Source organism: Petromyzon marinus, unplaced genomic scaffold, assembly GCF_048934315.1.
Source record: "Petromyzon marinus isolate PM22_M1 ecotype Great Lakes invasive population unplaced genomic scaffold, UKy_Petmar_22M1.pri1.0 PM_G_Scaffold_76, whole genome shotgun sequence".
Lineage (NCBI taxonomy): Eukaryota > Metazoa > Chordata > Hyperoartia > Petromyzontiformes > Petromyzontidae > Petromyzon > Petromyzon marinus.
In genome coordinates, this window is record NW_027423031.1 from 703852 (window position 1) to 717757 (window position 13906).

At 43.0% G+C, this 13906-nt stretch overlaps 1 long non-coding RNA gene across 1 annotated transcript; it reads right to left on the reverse strand.

Moving 5' to 3' along the window:
- Window positions 1-7416: 7416 nt before the first annotated feature.
- On the reverse strand, window positions 7417-9353 carry LOC142920793 (uncharacterized). The gene is made up of 3 exons (XR_012939037.1): window positions 8933-9353; window positions 8392-8486; window positions 7417-7515 (listed from the first exon to the last, which is right to left on the reverse strand). It is a non-coding gene; the product is annotated as an uncharacterized LOC142920793 (long non-coding RNA).
- Window positions 9354-13906: the final 4553 nt, after the last annotated feature.

Sequence of the window (13906 nt, forward strand, 5' to 3'; positions counted from 1 at the left end):
TCGGGGGGTTTACATTTTGCAAGCGTAGAGAAGGGAGGGCATGACTGTGGCCGAGAAGACCCGAAGCTTCATGTGGAGTGACAGACCAGGTAGCTTTACGCAACTGATGAAAAGTTAATGCCGCTTGACTGATTCGGAATGAGACCTCTGTTGTCAAACCGGAGCTGGTCATGAGCACACTGCCCAGGTATGGAAAACTCTTCACTCTCTCCACAAACACAAAGATCCCCATATAGCCTTAACAGGCCGGCATGGCACATGAAGGGGTGAGTGGCATACACAATGCCACATCAGAATTGGGTATTACAGATAGATAGCCTGCCGCCAACAAAAGAATAGCTCCAGCAGAATTGCTTCATTATTTAGTTCTATCCATGGCTGGGTGAGCACGTCCCTACTTATCAAGCATTGTGCTCACCATTGTACCGAGTCACTTAAACGCAGGCGAGCTGCTGCTTCTCTACTGCATGAAAGTAACATGGCATGTTATCTTGAAACACCTCTATAGGCTTATCTTCCAAAGCCTCCAATTGGTGTGGAAGCTTTAACCCGCATCACATCGCCAATACTGACTAAAATAGCGTCTTCATCTACTAGCAGAAATTTAGTAACACGCTTTTCAACATGATTACAAATCAGAACCTCTGAGTGTGTGTGATCCAGCCACCGTTTAACGCACTAAAACATCACCTATTGATCATACTCATGTTTAGTTTCATATCGCGTCATCATTCATTGCAAATTGCATCTCACCATCACTGAGGAACCTCAGGCATACAGGCTGTGAACCAACACCAACAATTAGCCAAGCTCTGCAGTCCTCTGCAAATTAAGTTAATGAGTGTTGATACCTCCAATTAGCACAATTGGCTCCGTACCGTGCAAAAGAAGTTCAACATTCACGCATACAGAAGGGACCTACAATATTTAGTCTGCACTTTGCTGTACTGCCTTCTTCCGGCGTGCCGGGGAGTGGCACCTCCTCGACGTCCATGGGAAGGGATTTTCGCAAAACGTGTGCGGGTCCAGCCACCCTCACTGCCTCTGCGGTGCTGGATTAGAGGCTACGTACAGCATAGCCATCACCACCACGCTATCTGTGATCCCCGAGATGCCTTTGTCCGTCTCCGAATTACACGCACTTTGCCCCTCTGTTGTATATATAGGTGTTATGAAAATTGATGAAAATAATGAAAATTAAATGAAATTTGCATAATTTATCCGAAATTATGTTAATCAGTGTAATTATGCCCATAAATTATGCTGATTCGAGAGATAATCGTATTAATTTATGCGAGTGGGCGTGGTTATGATAATGCAGGTCGTTATGGATTATCAGGTCGAGCCTCGGTGACGAGGATTGTGTTATGAATTGGAATGACGCAATTAATCGTATGCAGTGACGCAGGCGTTGTGAGCGTGAATGAGAGAGAGTCGATTCGACTCTGCTCTTTAATTCCGTATTATCGATAAGGATACGATTACTCTCGATTGAACATTATGAATTATGTGTGTTATGGATTATGTGTGGTGATAGTGTGCTTATGATAGGTCCCCAGGATTCAGATCTCATACGCAGAACAATATTATGCAGAATTTCAGGAAGAATCACACACAAACCTTCTGCTTTGATCAATTTTATTTTCTAGCTAACTTTAATTTTAGGATAATATGAAAACTCAATCTCGGGATGTTGGAATTTCAACACAGCGTTAACATGATACCATCACGATTGCGTTGTTTCACCCCGATAGCGGCACCTGTGGTTAATCCCCGACGCGTAACGCAATCGATCGGTTGTTGAGAGAGGGATTAAAAACAAGCGAACTATTCTATCAAAACCTTAACCTTATAATATGCAAACTCGTATTCTTGAATGATTACACAACACGGCACTCGGTCTTTGATTCGTATCCAATCCTTAACACATTCTGATATGCGAAATTATTATGCTTGAAATCGTCAGCACAGTACCACGGCGATGTTCGTTCATTGATTCATCAACGATTATGCAATTAAAGCGTTCGACTGAAATAATTCTGATTGCCTCATCAACGTAACTCAATGGGTGGCGATGTTTTCGTTATCAGCTAATAGTTGACGCAGTTATCATGAGTCTTGTATGTTTAATGGGAGGGTTGTTGATTTCTTGCGTTGAGCAAAAGCCTAGGTTGATTTCATTGTCAAAAAAAATGTTTGTTCGTTGTGTAGCGGTGGGGGAGTGAGGAGGGAGTGTGGGGGAGGGGCATACGAACGACTGCCAGTTTCTGTCCACTGCTGGCTGGAAGAGTCAGCACGACGCTCGCCGTCGTCGCGCCGATGGGTGTTGAGTGCGGGGCCGCTTCCCTCTCAGCCCTGGTGACGCGAAGTTGTGCGCTGTAGCACGCTGGTGGCACGCTGTTGGCACGCGCTGGTGCTGGTGGCACGCTGGTGGCGCGCTGTTGGCACGCGCTGGTGCTGATGCTGGTGCTGATGGCACGCTGGTGGCGCGCGCTCCCTCTCCTTGAAGATGCGCGAACGCGCCCGTGCTGGTTCGCTGATAGCAGTTTCTCTCTACTGCTGGCTGAGCTGCTGCACGCTCTTGCTTGGCGTTGCTGGCCACGCTCTTTCTCCTTGAAGATGCGCGAACGCGCCCGTGCTGGTTCGCTGACAGCAGGTTTCCTCCACTGCTGTATGACTCACTTTTGTTGATACATCACGACTCGGCGATCCTCGCTACTCAGCGAGGCTCGGAGCCAGCCGCTCCATGCGACTGCTCGTCCTGTGGACGTCTTGACTCGCTGATCTGTCTTGACTCGCTGCTTCACTTCACTGACTTTTGAAAATGCGGCTGACCGTTATATTCAAAGACAATTCTCTCTGCGCAGTGGAAAAGGGGGGGGGGGGGGGGGGGCGGGGTCTGTGTGTGTGAGTTCGTGTGTGTACAGATGGCTCCTGCGATAACGATCTTTTTGCCCTGGCGTGAAATTCCTCTCTCGCGCTCTTTGGGAGAGACAAAGGTGGTCGGGAGTACCTATCTCTTTATACTTTCGACTTTATATTTCTCAAATACAATTTGGTCCCATGTTCGCCAAGACTCGTGTTTGTAACTACGTCCTCCCGACACCCCTCTCGGGTTACCGAGGTTCGCATTGATATGATGGAGTTATTAGAAAGAAAAATAATTTTCATCCTGAGTTTAAGAGGTCCGTTTCCAGATTGTTGGAATCCATATCCCTTGGTTCTGTAAGGTTCTATAATAGAATATCGTTTAAGGTTAACACGTTATTATTAATGTTATATTGCAATTTTCTTTAAAACTTTGTTTGCCTGGTTGCCGTGTGTGGGGTGGGGTGTGTCTCCTCATCAAACCCGGCTGGCTTTTCCAGATGGCCCCTTGTGATAAGGTGTAATTCCTGCTTCTCCGCGCTGTGAGAGAGACAAAGGTGGTCGGGGTTGCTTGGGATATTGTTTAAACTCTTTCGTAAGTTTGCCTGTTCGCCTCATTCCTTCTCGATAACCTTTGATGTGACTCGGTATTTTGTCTCCAAGCTTTGTTTTAACAGTAAAAGTATTAAAGGTGAAAATCATTTGATAGCGAATTAATTTCGATTTAAAGCTTTCGTGACTGCAATGATTCATCTTCTTTGGTTCTTTCGGTAAAGTCACGTAGAATGAGAATAAAATAATAAATTGATAAAATAAAATAACACAATAATATTCTCACGACGTTTCGGCCACAACACAAGCGGCCTTCATCAGGTGAAGGGACGAGACTGTCTGGTAGGACAGCGCTGGAGTGAAAGAGCCACGTTCAGATCACGGCCTTTAAACTGTGTGAGAGGAACAAAGCGCCTTGACAAAGGAATTAGCATATAATTTAGCATTGAAATGGCTGAATGATTAGCTTGTGACTGGTCACAGAAATAGCTATGTTAAAAGTTAAAGCATACACATCCGCAGAGGCACCCCTTGTTAAAGGAATTAGCATAGAATTTAGCATTGAAATAGCTAAGTTAAAGCATACACATCCGCAGAGGCACCCCTTGACAATGGAATTAGCATAGAATTTAGCATTGAAATATCTGAGTGATTAGCTTGTAACTGCTCACAGAAATAGCTACGTTAAAGTCAGAGCATACACATTCACCGAGGCACTTAGTACAAATCAAACAGGAGAATTTAGCATTGAAATAACTAGGCGAATTTAGCATTGAAATAACTGAGTGATTAGCTAGTGACTGGTCACAGAAATGACTATGTTGAAGTCAAGGCCTACACATCTGAGCTATTCACAGTACTATATAGTGAACCAATAAAAAACTAATATATAAATTACCTTAATGTTATCAATAAACTCTATATTCTCCAATCAGCTAAGCTACCAACAATAAGTCGTTATATATGACAATGCTATATGGCGAAAAAATGGGTGGATTCTTACCCTCAACTTTAGCACCACGGATAGCTACGGGCCCCGTTCAGACGGACGAGTTCGTCCATGGTCGGAACAGAGGAGAGGGAGAGAGACAGCTTAGAGTCGCGGCATCTCTTCAGAAAGGTAAGAGACTCGATTAGTTGAGCCTTCTTATCCCGGAGTCTGTTGAATGATCTTAAGGATGTGTGGAATCCCTCCCCGTAGAGGCGGTTAAATTTCGATTTAAAGCTTTCGTGACTGCAATGATTCATCTTCTTTCGGTAAAGTCACGTAGAATGAGAATAAAATAATAAATTGATAAAATAAAATAACACAAGCTAATCATTCAGCCATTTCAATGCTAAATTATATGCTAATTCCTTTGTCAAGGCGCTTTGTTCCTCTCACACAGCTTAAAGGCCGTGATCTGAACGTGGCTCTTTCACTCCAGCGCTGTCCTACCAGACAGTCTCGTCCCTTCACCTGATGAAGGCCGCTTGTGTTGTGGCCGAAACGTTGTGAGAATATTATTGTGTTATTTTATTTTATCAATTTATTATTTTATTCTCATTCTACGTGACTTTACCGAAAGAACCAAAGAAAGCGAATTAATTATTGGATAATAATTCACTGATGTATCTGGTGGCCTGGTCTTGATTGGAGTGAGCGCGAGGACCGCTAACTTTAGCTTATTCTTGTTATTGCATTTTAAATTTGAACCGTTGTTTTAATGACAAAGGAAAAAATATATATATGGTTTAACCCGTGGGCGTCCTCGTTTCTGGCTTGCGGAGGGCTTCCCTCTGCGTGACCTCCCTTAGGGCACATCAAACTCTTGTTCATCTGGAGATCTTCGCAGATAGCTGCTAACATCCTCGCCTCGAGAGTTTTATTATTTCTTTATTTTTTAATGGTCTGTTTATGATCGACATCTGGTTTTTCGTGTGCCTGGCTTACGAGTTTTATTGATTATTTTTTTTGTTTGTTAAAAAAAATATTATATATAACGCAAATATTATTTTTTGATTTAAAGCTTTCGTGACTGCAGTAATTCATATTCTTAGTTTTTTCGGTAAAGTCACGTTGAAGAGAAACAACAAAATAATAAAATATAGACTGTGTGGCGGATTAATTCGAATTTAATAACCACACAAAACATCACAATCAGTGAGTACGCTTGGCATTGCAGCTGTCATTCTCTCAATGCAAGGCTAGCACGAAGAAAGGTGCTGCTGAATCTAACACAGACTGTTGTAGTTTCACAGTAGTGGCTGGCATTGCTGTGTAAATCCAATCGAATAACTTGCAGTGACATTTGTATATGTGTATTATAATTGATCCCTGGCACACAATGGCATACTCATTTCCAATGACATCAGGGGAGATTTTTAACGTCTGCTACGAAGGAGAGGGTGTGCGTGTCTTTGTGGTTTACGCAGCAGCAGTAATACCCAGGGCAGGACACCAGAGCTGAACTGTAAGCAGTGAGTGATGAACCCGCTATCGCTGGCCCGCTTCACGCATGCACGATTGTGGAAAAAATATCTATGGTGATTCGTGGTCGACTAAGTTGCCCCCTTTGACTTTGATGTCATCTCAGAGCGCTTTACACGTGATGAGCCACTCACATCTTGCATTTCTCGTCTCAATGCATTTGAAAGGGGGCACCCCCCTCCTCCCAATGGCAGCTATCATTGTGCAGTAAAAATACACTTGGTAGTTGGCCAGGAAGCGGGCATTAGTCTGGCAACAATATAGTGGATGTAGGGTTACATGGTGAATGTATGACCGCATTGTTACGTGGTCTCACCCAGAAACCAATTATGGAGAACATTTCTATCGCCGAATGTACATGTGGGGTTTGCATTGTCTGTGTGTTTGTGCGGGTGGCAGAGCTGGAACATCTTTGCCTCGTAACTAGAGGGATCTGGGTTCGATTCCCAACTTGGGCCACTTTCTCTGTGCGGAGTTTGTTCTCTCCCCCTAGTTCTGGGTGGGCTCTGCAGCTTTCTCCCCATAACTGAACCCACATAAGCAATGCAAATCACTCAATTGGGATCGCAAACAACAGTCATTTTTATATTCTTAGTCCTTTCGGTAAAGTCACGTTGAAGGGAAACAACAACAAAATAATAAAATATATATTAAACAATAAAAATTCTCACGACGTTTCGACCATAACACAAACGGTCGTCTTCAGGTGTGTTGGTTTGCATAAATGTATTTTTAAACGGTGCATTTATTTATTTATAAAAAAAAACGTTAGCGCCACGCGCAGCGATTTGGCAGTTTATTTAGGACTAGTCCATCTATGTTCTGAAAAGAGGAGGGGGGAGACGATTTTTTTTATTGTTTTATATATATTTTATTATTTTTTGTTGTTTCCCTTCAACGTGACTTTACCGAAAGAACTAAGAATATGAATTACTGCAGTCACGAAAGCTTTAAATCAAAACAGTCATTTTGTTCCCGATTACTAACAAAACTTGGCAGGACCCTGCTGAAAAAAGGTCTTGAGACTCAGTGATGCTTATCCTGCGTAAACAATAATAATAAAAATAAATACACACAGGACACACGCAGCTGGTGGTGGTGCTGGTGGTGGTGCTGGTGGTGGTGCTGGCGGTGGTGCTGGCGGTGGTGCTGGTGGTGGTGCTGGCGGTGGTGCTGGCGGTGGTGCTGGTGGCGGTGCTGGTGGTGGTGCTGGTGGCGGTGCTGGTGGTGGTGCTGGTGGTGGTGCTGGTGGCCGTGGTCCAGAGGCAGTGGTGCTTCAATTTGGTGATGCGCTTCTCCTCCTCGAGACGTTTCACTTCCATGAAATGCTTTAACTGATCGAGGCGCTTCTCCATGAGGTGGTTCACATCTTTGAGGTGCTTTTCCACTAAGCGCTTCACTTCCTCGAGCCGCTCCTCTGCAAGCCGCTTCTCCTCTGCAAGCTGCTTCTCCTCTGCAAGGTGCTTCTCCTCTGCAAGGTGCTTCTCCTCTGCAAGGTGCTTCTCCTCTGCAAGGTGCTTCTCCTCTGCAAGGTGCTTCTCTTCCTCGAGACGCTTCACCTCGCCGAGGTTATTCACCTCCCGAATGCTCCTCTGGTTCTTGGGGCGCCTACACTTGAGCTGCTTCTATTCGTACATATGCGCAACGATAAGCACAGGAACATTCAGACATGCACACACATGCACAAAATCATACTCACACGCAATCAAACATGCATTTCCACCCATACACAAATGCATACTCACACACCTATGCATGGACGCAAACATGCATATTGACTCATGCAAATATGCTGAGCACACACATACATATACACAATCACCCGATGTTAAAACAAACCTTTACCAATCAGTACTTTTGAACACAGAATTAATGTAGCCCTAACCCCTAATTCACCTAAACCCTACAAACTAATGATACATGTTACACCCTCATATATTCCCACAGACACCTATCGACCCCACAGACCTCATGAACCCCATTGAGGCCTTGATCAACTGCGATAATTTAATGGCGATTGTTATCAACATTCATCACGGGCAATAGGTGCCAGAGAATGTTCCATTGTAAGGATCTAGCTGCCCATAAGCTAGAAAAATCTAAAAGCAGCGCTCATAGTGGGCAACTGGAATAGCACCTTCCAATGAGCTCACAGACTGAGGTCGCGTCACTGCCTGAAAAAAAGGCCAATTTATGTGCATGCACAAGTGGAATATGGCATGACATGGTGGCAAGATGGGGTGATGTCAGGAGATGATGTGGTGGTATTTAGATGTGATGTGTTGGAATGTTATGGAGAGATGGTGTCATGTGATGGTGTAGACACATGGTGAGGTTCTATGATGGGTTATTGACTAGATGTTGGGGTGGTATGATGGGAAAGGTGGTGTGGAGAAATGGCTTGATGTGATGTGTAGTCATGTTGTAGTTTGATCGTGTGGTGGCATGGTGTGCTATCATGTAGAGACGGTGTCTTTGACCCTCACCGATCACATACACACCTTTTGGTCGCCATTGTTGTCACCTTGGTTCGGGAAAGGGTCAACTCTGTCCATAATGTCCCCCCACGTAGTCGTTTGGAGCTGCGACTTCCGGGCTACGGAGCACAGACATTTCATTCAAAGGATGAGTAATGGATTAGAGAACGAAGCACATGGAGATTTCACAGAACTCATTCTGAGATCCCTCTAGTTACCTCTTATCACACTACAGGCCCTGCTATTGAGAAATATTCATCACATGGCATTAACACTTTACATGTCATATTGTTGTGAGCATGTTGAGATCATTCATTCCATAAACTTGAGACCCTAATATAATTATAGGTTGCTGAAACCCAGAGCTTAATCAACATTCTCTGCCATGCTGGATCAGTGTCTAATCCCTTACCCACCAAGCCAGTTCTACTGAATGTCATTATTAGGGAGTTCTCCTCTGCATTTCGTAGTAATTTGTGAAAAGTAAGTTTATAGCTCATCAGAATCCTCCAGAATATATAAATATTCTGATTCTAACTATTTTATGTAGGTATATGTAACTTACTCTCATAGTGCTCCAAGATATCAGCCCACTTAAGTTGTCTGTCCATGGTGTCGGTGTTGTGTCTGTTTGATGGTGGTGGCCTGGAGGGGTTGGAACAAGGATCAAATTTATCAACTCAACGAATCACTCATCCTCTCAATGATTACCATTTCCCACTCACAGTACCAGTTCACTCGCTCTTGTGCATGTTGATTTACAAGCCCCTTCATTTACTTGCTTACTGCCAACTCACTCACTTGTGCACCCGCTCACTCACTCATTCACTGACCCACTCACACATGTTTATTCCAATCCACTATTCCATTGAACATAATCGTCAGACTTAACCATGTTCATGTAGAACCCATTTGTATTAATCCACTGGCTGATAAAGGCCTCTCAATGCCTCATGGATGATGAGGGTTATGTAACCATACTTTAAAACGCTGGTCAGTGTGGGTTGGTGAAGGTCGGGGAGACTGCAAAAGAAAATATATTTCTACACTGCCCTCCAATGCTCACAATGGCTATTACACCATTTATAGCACGTGGTGGCCACCCAATGCTAGGACATCCAATCACTCCCCAAGCTAGACCCTGCTTAGCTTCTGAGACCTGATGAAATCAGGAGCATAACGGGTACTCTATTCATAGGTCAACCAATCATAGTTCATAGTTTATAGTTCATTTATTTGGTATAGCCCTGTGAGCCATTCGGCTCTTGAATCGGGTGCAACCGCAACAAACAAAAAACATGAACAAGAAAACATCTTAAAGTGATTATGTGACTGTGCAAACAGAAAATACAGGAAAAAATATCAAAATATTCCTGAAATAGCACCGTACACCAACGCTGTGTGCAATCGAATAACCTGAGCAATATCCCTCGCCCAAACATCAAAATACTATTACTCAAGCATAACCCGAACACCTGATAGGCAACCCTAACCCGTCATACCGAACACTAACCCTTAATACACAAACCCTAATACACAACCGTAACTCTAACTCCTAAACCGTAACTGTATCACACTTGCCCGTATGGCAAACTCCAACCTCTAATTATAACTGTGAACTCTAACCCTTCACTCTATAAAGAAGACCTGTACCACCGCCGTCGCCTTGCTCTGCAGATGCACACGGACACAACGCACACACACATACACGGGGAAAGGTGATGCAAAAGTATACTGCACTGCAAGCAAGAACTAAAATTATTCGTATATTTGGTATTTTTTACCATTTGTTAGAAAGTAATGCTATCACCAAGGTGCACAAGACACGTGAAGGGATGGCAGCCAATGGTCAAGGATTGGAAAGCATCCTAGAGATGTTCAGAGATGGAGTGATTAAATCAGCTCGCGTACAGGTGCTCGGTGGATTTGTACGTTACGGGACCACGAGCGAGTTACGGGACCATGAGCGATTGCAATAGTTTGGCGAGGCCCTCAGCAGTGTGTTTGTATTAAATCTTTGCATATCCACAATTAGTCACAATGCAGCAATAAATTGGCCAAACAAAATCGTTTGGATGATTGTCTCAATTCTTGGCAACCGGAAACAGCAAACATTGTATAAAGGTGCCAGGTTTTTTGTGCCAGCTAAAAGGGTAAAAACCTATTACTATGTCATGTTACTGGCAAAGGAGGTCTCATGATGTAAAGGCTTACCCCGAGCTCTCAATACTCTGATGGTGCGCTGTTTTTGAGTTGTACGCCTTATGGTGTCATCTGGTCCAACACCAGTGGAGACTAGGCTCTAAGAAAAGCCGTCTCGGCTGTGGACCAATCAAATTCAAGGACAGTGCCAATATTATTATCAGAGTTGTCTCTTTTTTGTTTGCATTTTGACTGCTTGTGTTGTGGTCATTGCAAACATGATGCCTTGAATAAAGGTGTCACTTTTTGTGCCAGCCAAAAGGGTAAAAACCTATTACTATATCTTGTTACTGGCAAAGGTCTCATGATGTAAAGGCTTACCCCGAGTTCTCAATACTCCCTGATGGTGCGCTGTTTTTGAGTTGTACGCCTTATGGTGTCATCTGGTCCAACACCAGTGGAGACTAGGCTATAAGAAAAGCCGTCTCGGCTGTGGACCAATCAAATTCAAGGACAGTGCCAATATCATTATCAGAGTTGTTTCTTTTTGTTTGCATTTTTGACTGCTTGTGTTGTGGTTATTGCAAACATGATCCCTTGTATAAAGGTGTCAGATTTTTTGTGCCAGCTAAAAGGGTAAAAACCTATTACTATTGGTAAGTTAACTTATTATCGGACAAAAAGCAATATTTGACAATAAGTGAATGGGGGTTCAAAGCAAGTTGCTCAATGGTGAAAGTGTATGCAACTAAGAGAGGCCGCTCTCTCTACTTAGTGTTCACTCAAGTGGTACTCGTGTGATTGTTTCATTGATCCCAGGGGGATGACAAACTAAGTCTAGCGTCAACTGGAAAATTAAGTCACGACTTTCCATTTTGAATTGAGTGACCTATCACACAGTACCCTCCTCCCTGGCTGGATGCTCCATTATTAGGTATCGTCATTACTGAACACCCATGCCTGTTCTTATTTGGAAAAGGTCAATTGCAGCTCTAATGCTAAATTATAAACATGATGATAGCAGCAAGGCTTTGATATGCCAAGTAGGAAGGATTGCCGCCTGGTACTGTTGTTCATCTTGGATTGAACCTGTTCATGTTTTAATTTAAAACTGCTACAGTTTAAAATCATTGTAATTCCAATTTAAAGCCCCTGATAATCCTCATGCCTTTCTTACATGTAAGGGTCTCCAAGACAAAATAAATATCAATTGGACGTTCTAACTTCTGATGCTATTTCATTGAAAAGTTACGTTAACTTATAATACGTTTTAAATATAAAAAGTTACCACTATTGAAATACAGCAATGTATGCCAAAATCCAACATGGTGGATAATTCAATCATCATCATATGTGAGACACCCAGCTGAACTTAAAACCCAGTGTACACCCAGTATTTTGTTTACTTTTATGTATGGGTATTTAAGTGTTACCTGCTGGTATAGGCAAAGTTTATCCCTGTACTCAGATTTCTTCTCACAAACAAACCTACAAGATGAGGAAATGGCCAAACATAAAATGTCTTAAATTTTGATTTAAAGCTTTCGTGACTGCAGTAATTCATATTCTTAGTTTTTTCGGTAAAGTCACGTTGAAGAGAAACAACAGAATAACAAAATATATATAAAACAATAAAAAATTCTGACGACGTTTCGACCATAACTCAAACGGTCATCATCAGGTGTGTCGGTTTGCATAAATTTATTTTTAAAACGGCAGTTTGCCCAGGACTAGTCCATCTATTTTTTTTTGAAAAGAGGAGGGGGGAGACGAAATTTTTTTTTATGTATGCTGTCTGAAAGCCACTGTAAGCATGAACAATCAATCAAGAACTGAAATGATTTATCAAATCTTTCCAATGATTGCTAAGATAGAATCCATCTTCTCGGTTGAAATTGTCTCTGTGCTTGTATATGTGGATAGCCTCATGAACGAATCTCTCATGGAAGCCAGATGGCTTACAAAGAACCTCCGTCTTGGAAAAGTCAATGGCATGTGAGCCTACTGAATTAGAACAATGATCTGCTACGGCCGAGGTGTTGGTCCTACCGTGTTTAAGGTCTGCTTTATGTTCACGAATGCGGTCCGAGATATGGCGTTTGGTTTCTCCAATGTAACTACTACCACAGAGGCAACTTAGTTTGTAGACACCAGGGTATTGTATGTCCGGAATCACATCTTTTACAGACGGAACCAGATCACGGATTTTATGTAATGTGTTGAAACGGACCTGGATCTTGTGTTTATTCAAGATTTTGGAGATCTTTTTTGTGATCCCAGCAATGTAGGGTAAAGTGATGGTTTTGAAAGGCTCCTCAAGAGGGTTCTTCTTCATGGTTTGAGTGATAGCTTTGCGGATTGTATAGTCGGAGTAACCATTAGCCCTAAGAGCTTGGTGTACGTGCTTGAGTTCACTGCTTATGTGTTCCTGGTCGGATATGTATTGGGCTCTATGATACAGAGTCTTGATGAGAGAATTCTTCTGTGATGGATGGTGGTGGGAATCCGGTTTCAGATAAGCATCCGTATGGGTAGCTTTCCTGTAGACAGAGTGGCTCATTGAACCATCAGGTCTCTTTTTAATTAGGACATCCAAAAAAGGTATCTTGCCATCTATTTCGACTTCCATGGTAAATCTGATGGCTGGGTGTATGGAATTGATGTGGTCGAAGAATTGGTCTAGAGCAGGCCGGCCATGTGGCCAGATGACAAAAGTGTCATCCACGTACCTCTTCCATAAGGTTGGGCGCAGAGTGGCAGTCTGGATGGCGTCAGTCTCAAATTTCTCCATGAAAATGTTAGCTATAACTGGCGAAAGGGGGGAGCCCATTGGGGTGCCCTCAGTTTGTTTGTAGAAAGTTCCATTCCAAGTGAAGTATGTATTGGTTAAACAGTGTCTCACCAGGGGGGGTACCTCAGTGTTTAGTCCTTGATGAACCAAGTCTTCAATGATTGCAATGGTGTCAGGTACAGGAACCTTGGTGAATAAGGAAACTACATCAAAACTGACAAGCAGGTCGTCTGGGGACAGGGAAATACCCTTGATTGTTGATACCAGGTGAGTAGAATTTTGTACCGCAGAGGTGGTCTTTCCAGTGAAAGGACGCAGGATTTCAGACAAAAAACGAGCTAGTTTGTAGGTGGGGGAGCTGATAGTAGAGACTATGGGACGAAGAGGTGTATCAACTTTATGTATTTTTGGTAAGCCGTATAATCTTGGTGGCCTGGCAGCAGAAGGTTTCAACGAAAACTGTTTAGATTGATCAATTAATGCGGTTGAATCAGAAATTATTTTGTTGGTTTGTGTGACGAGGCTGTTGGTGGGATCTCTTTTTATTTTTGTATAACTACCATCGTCGAGTAATTCTTTAATTTTGTTGTTGTATTCTATTTTATC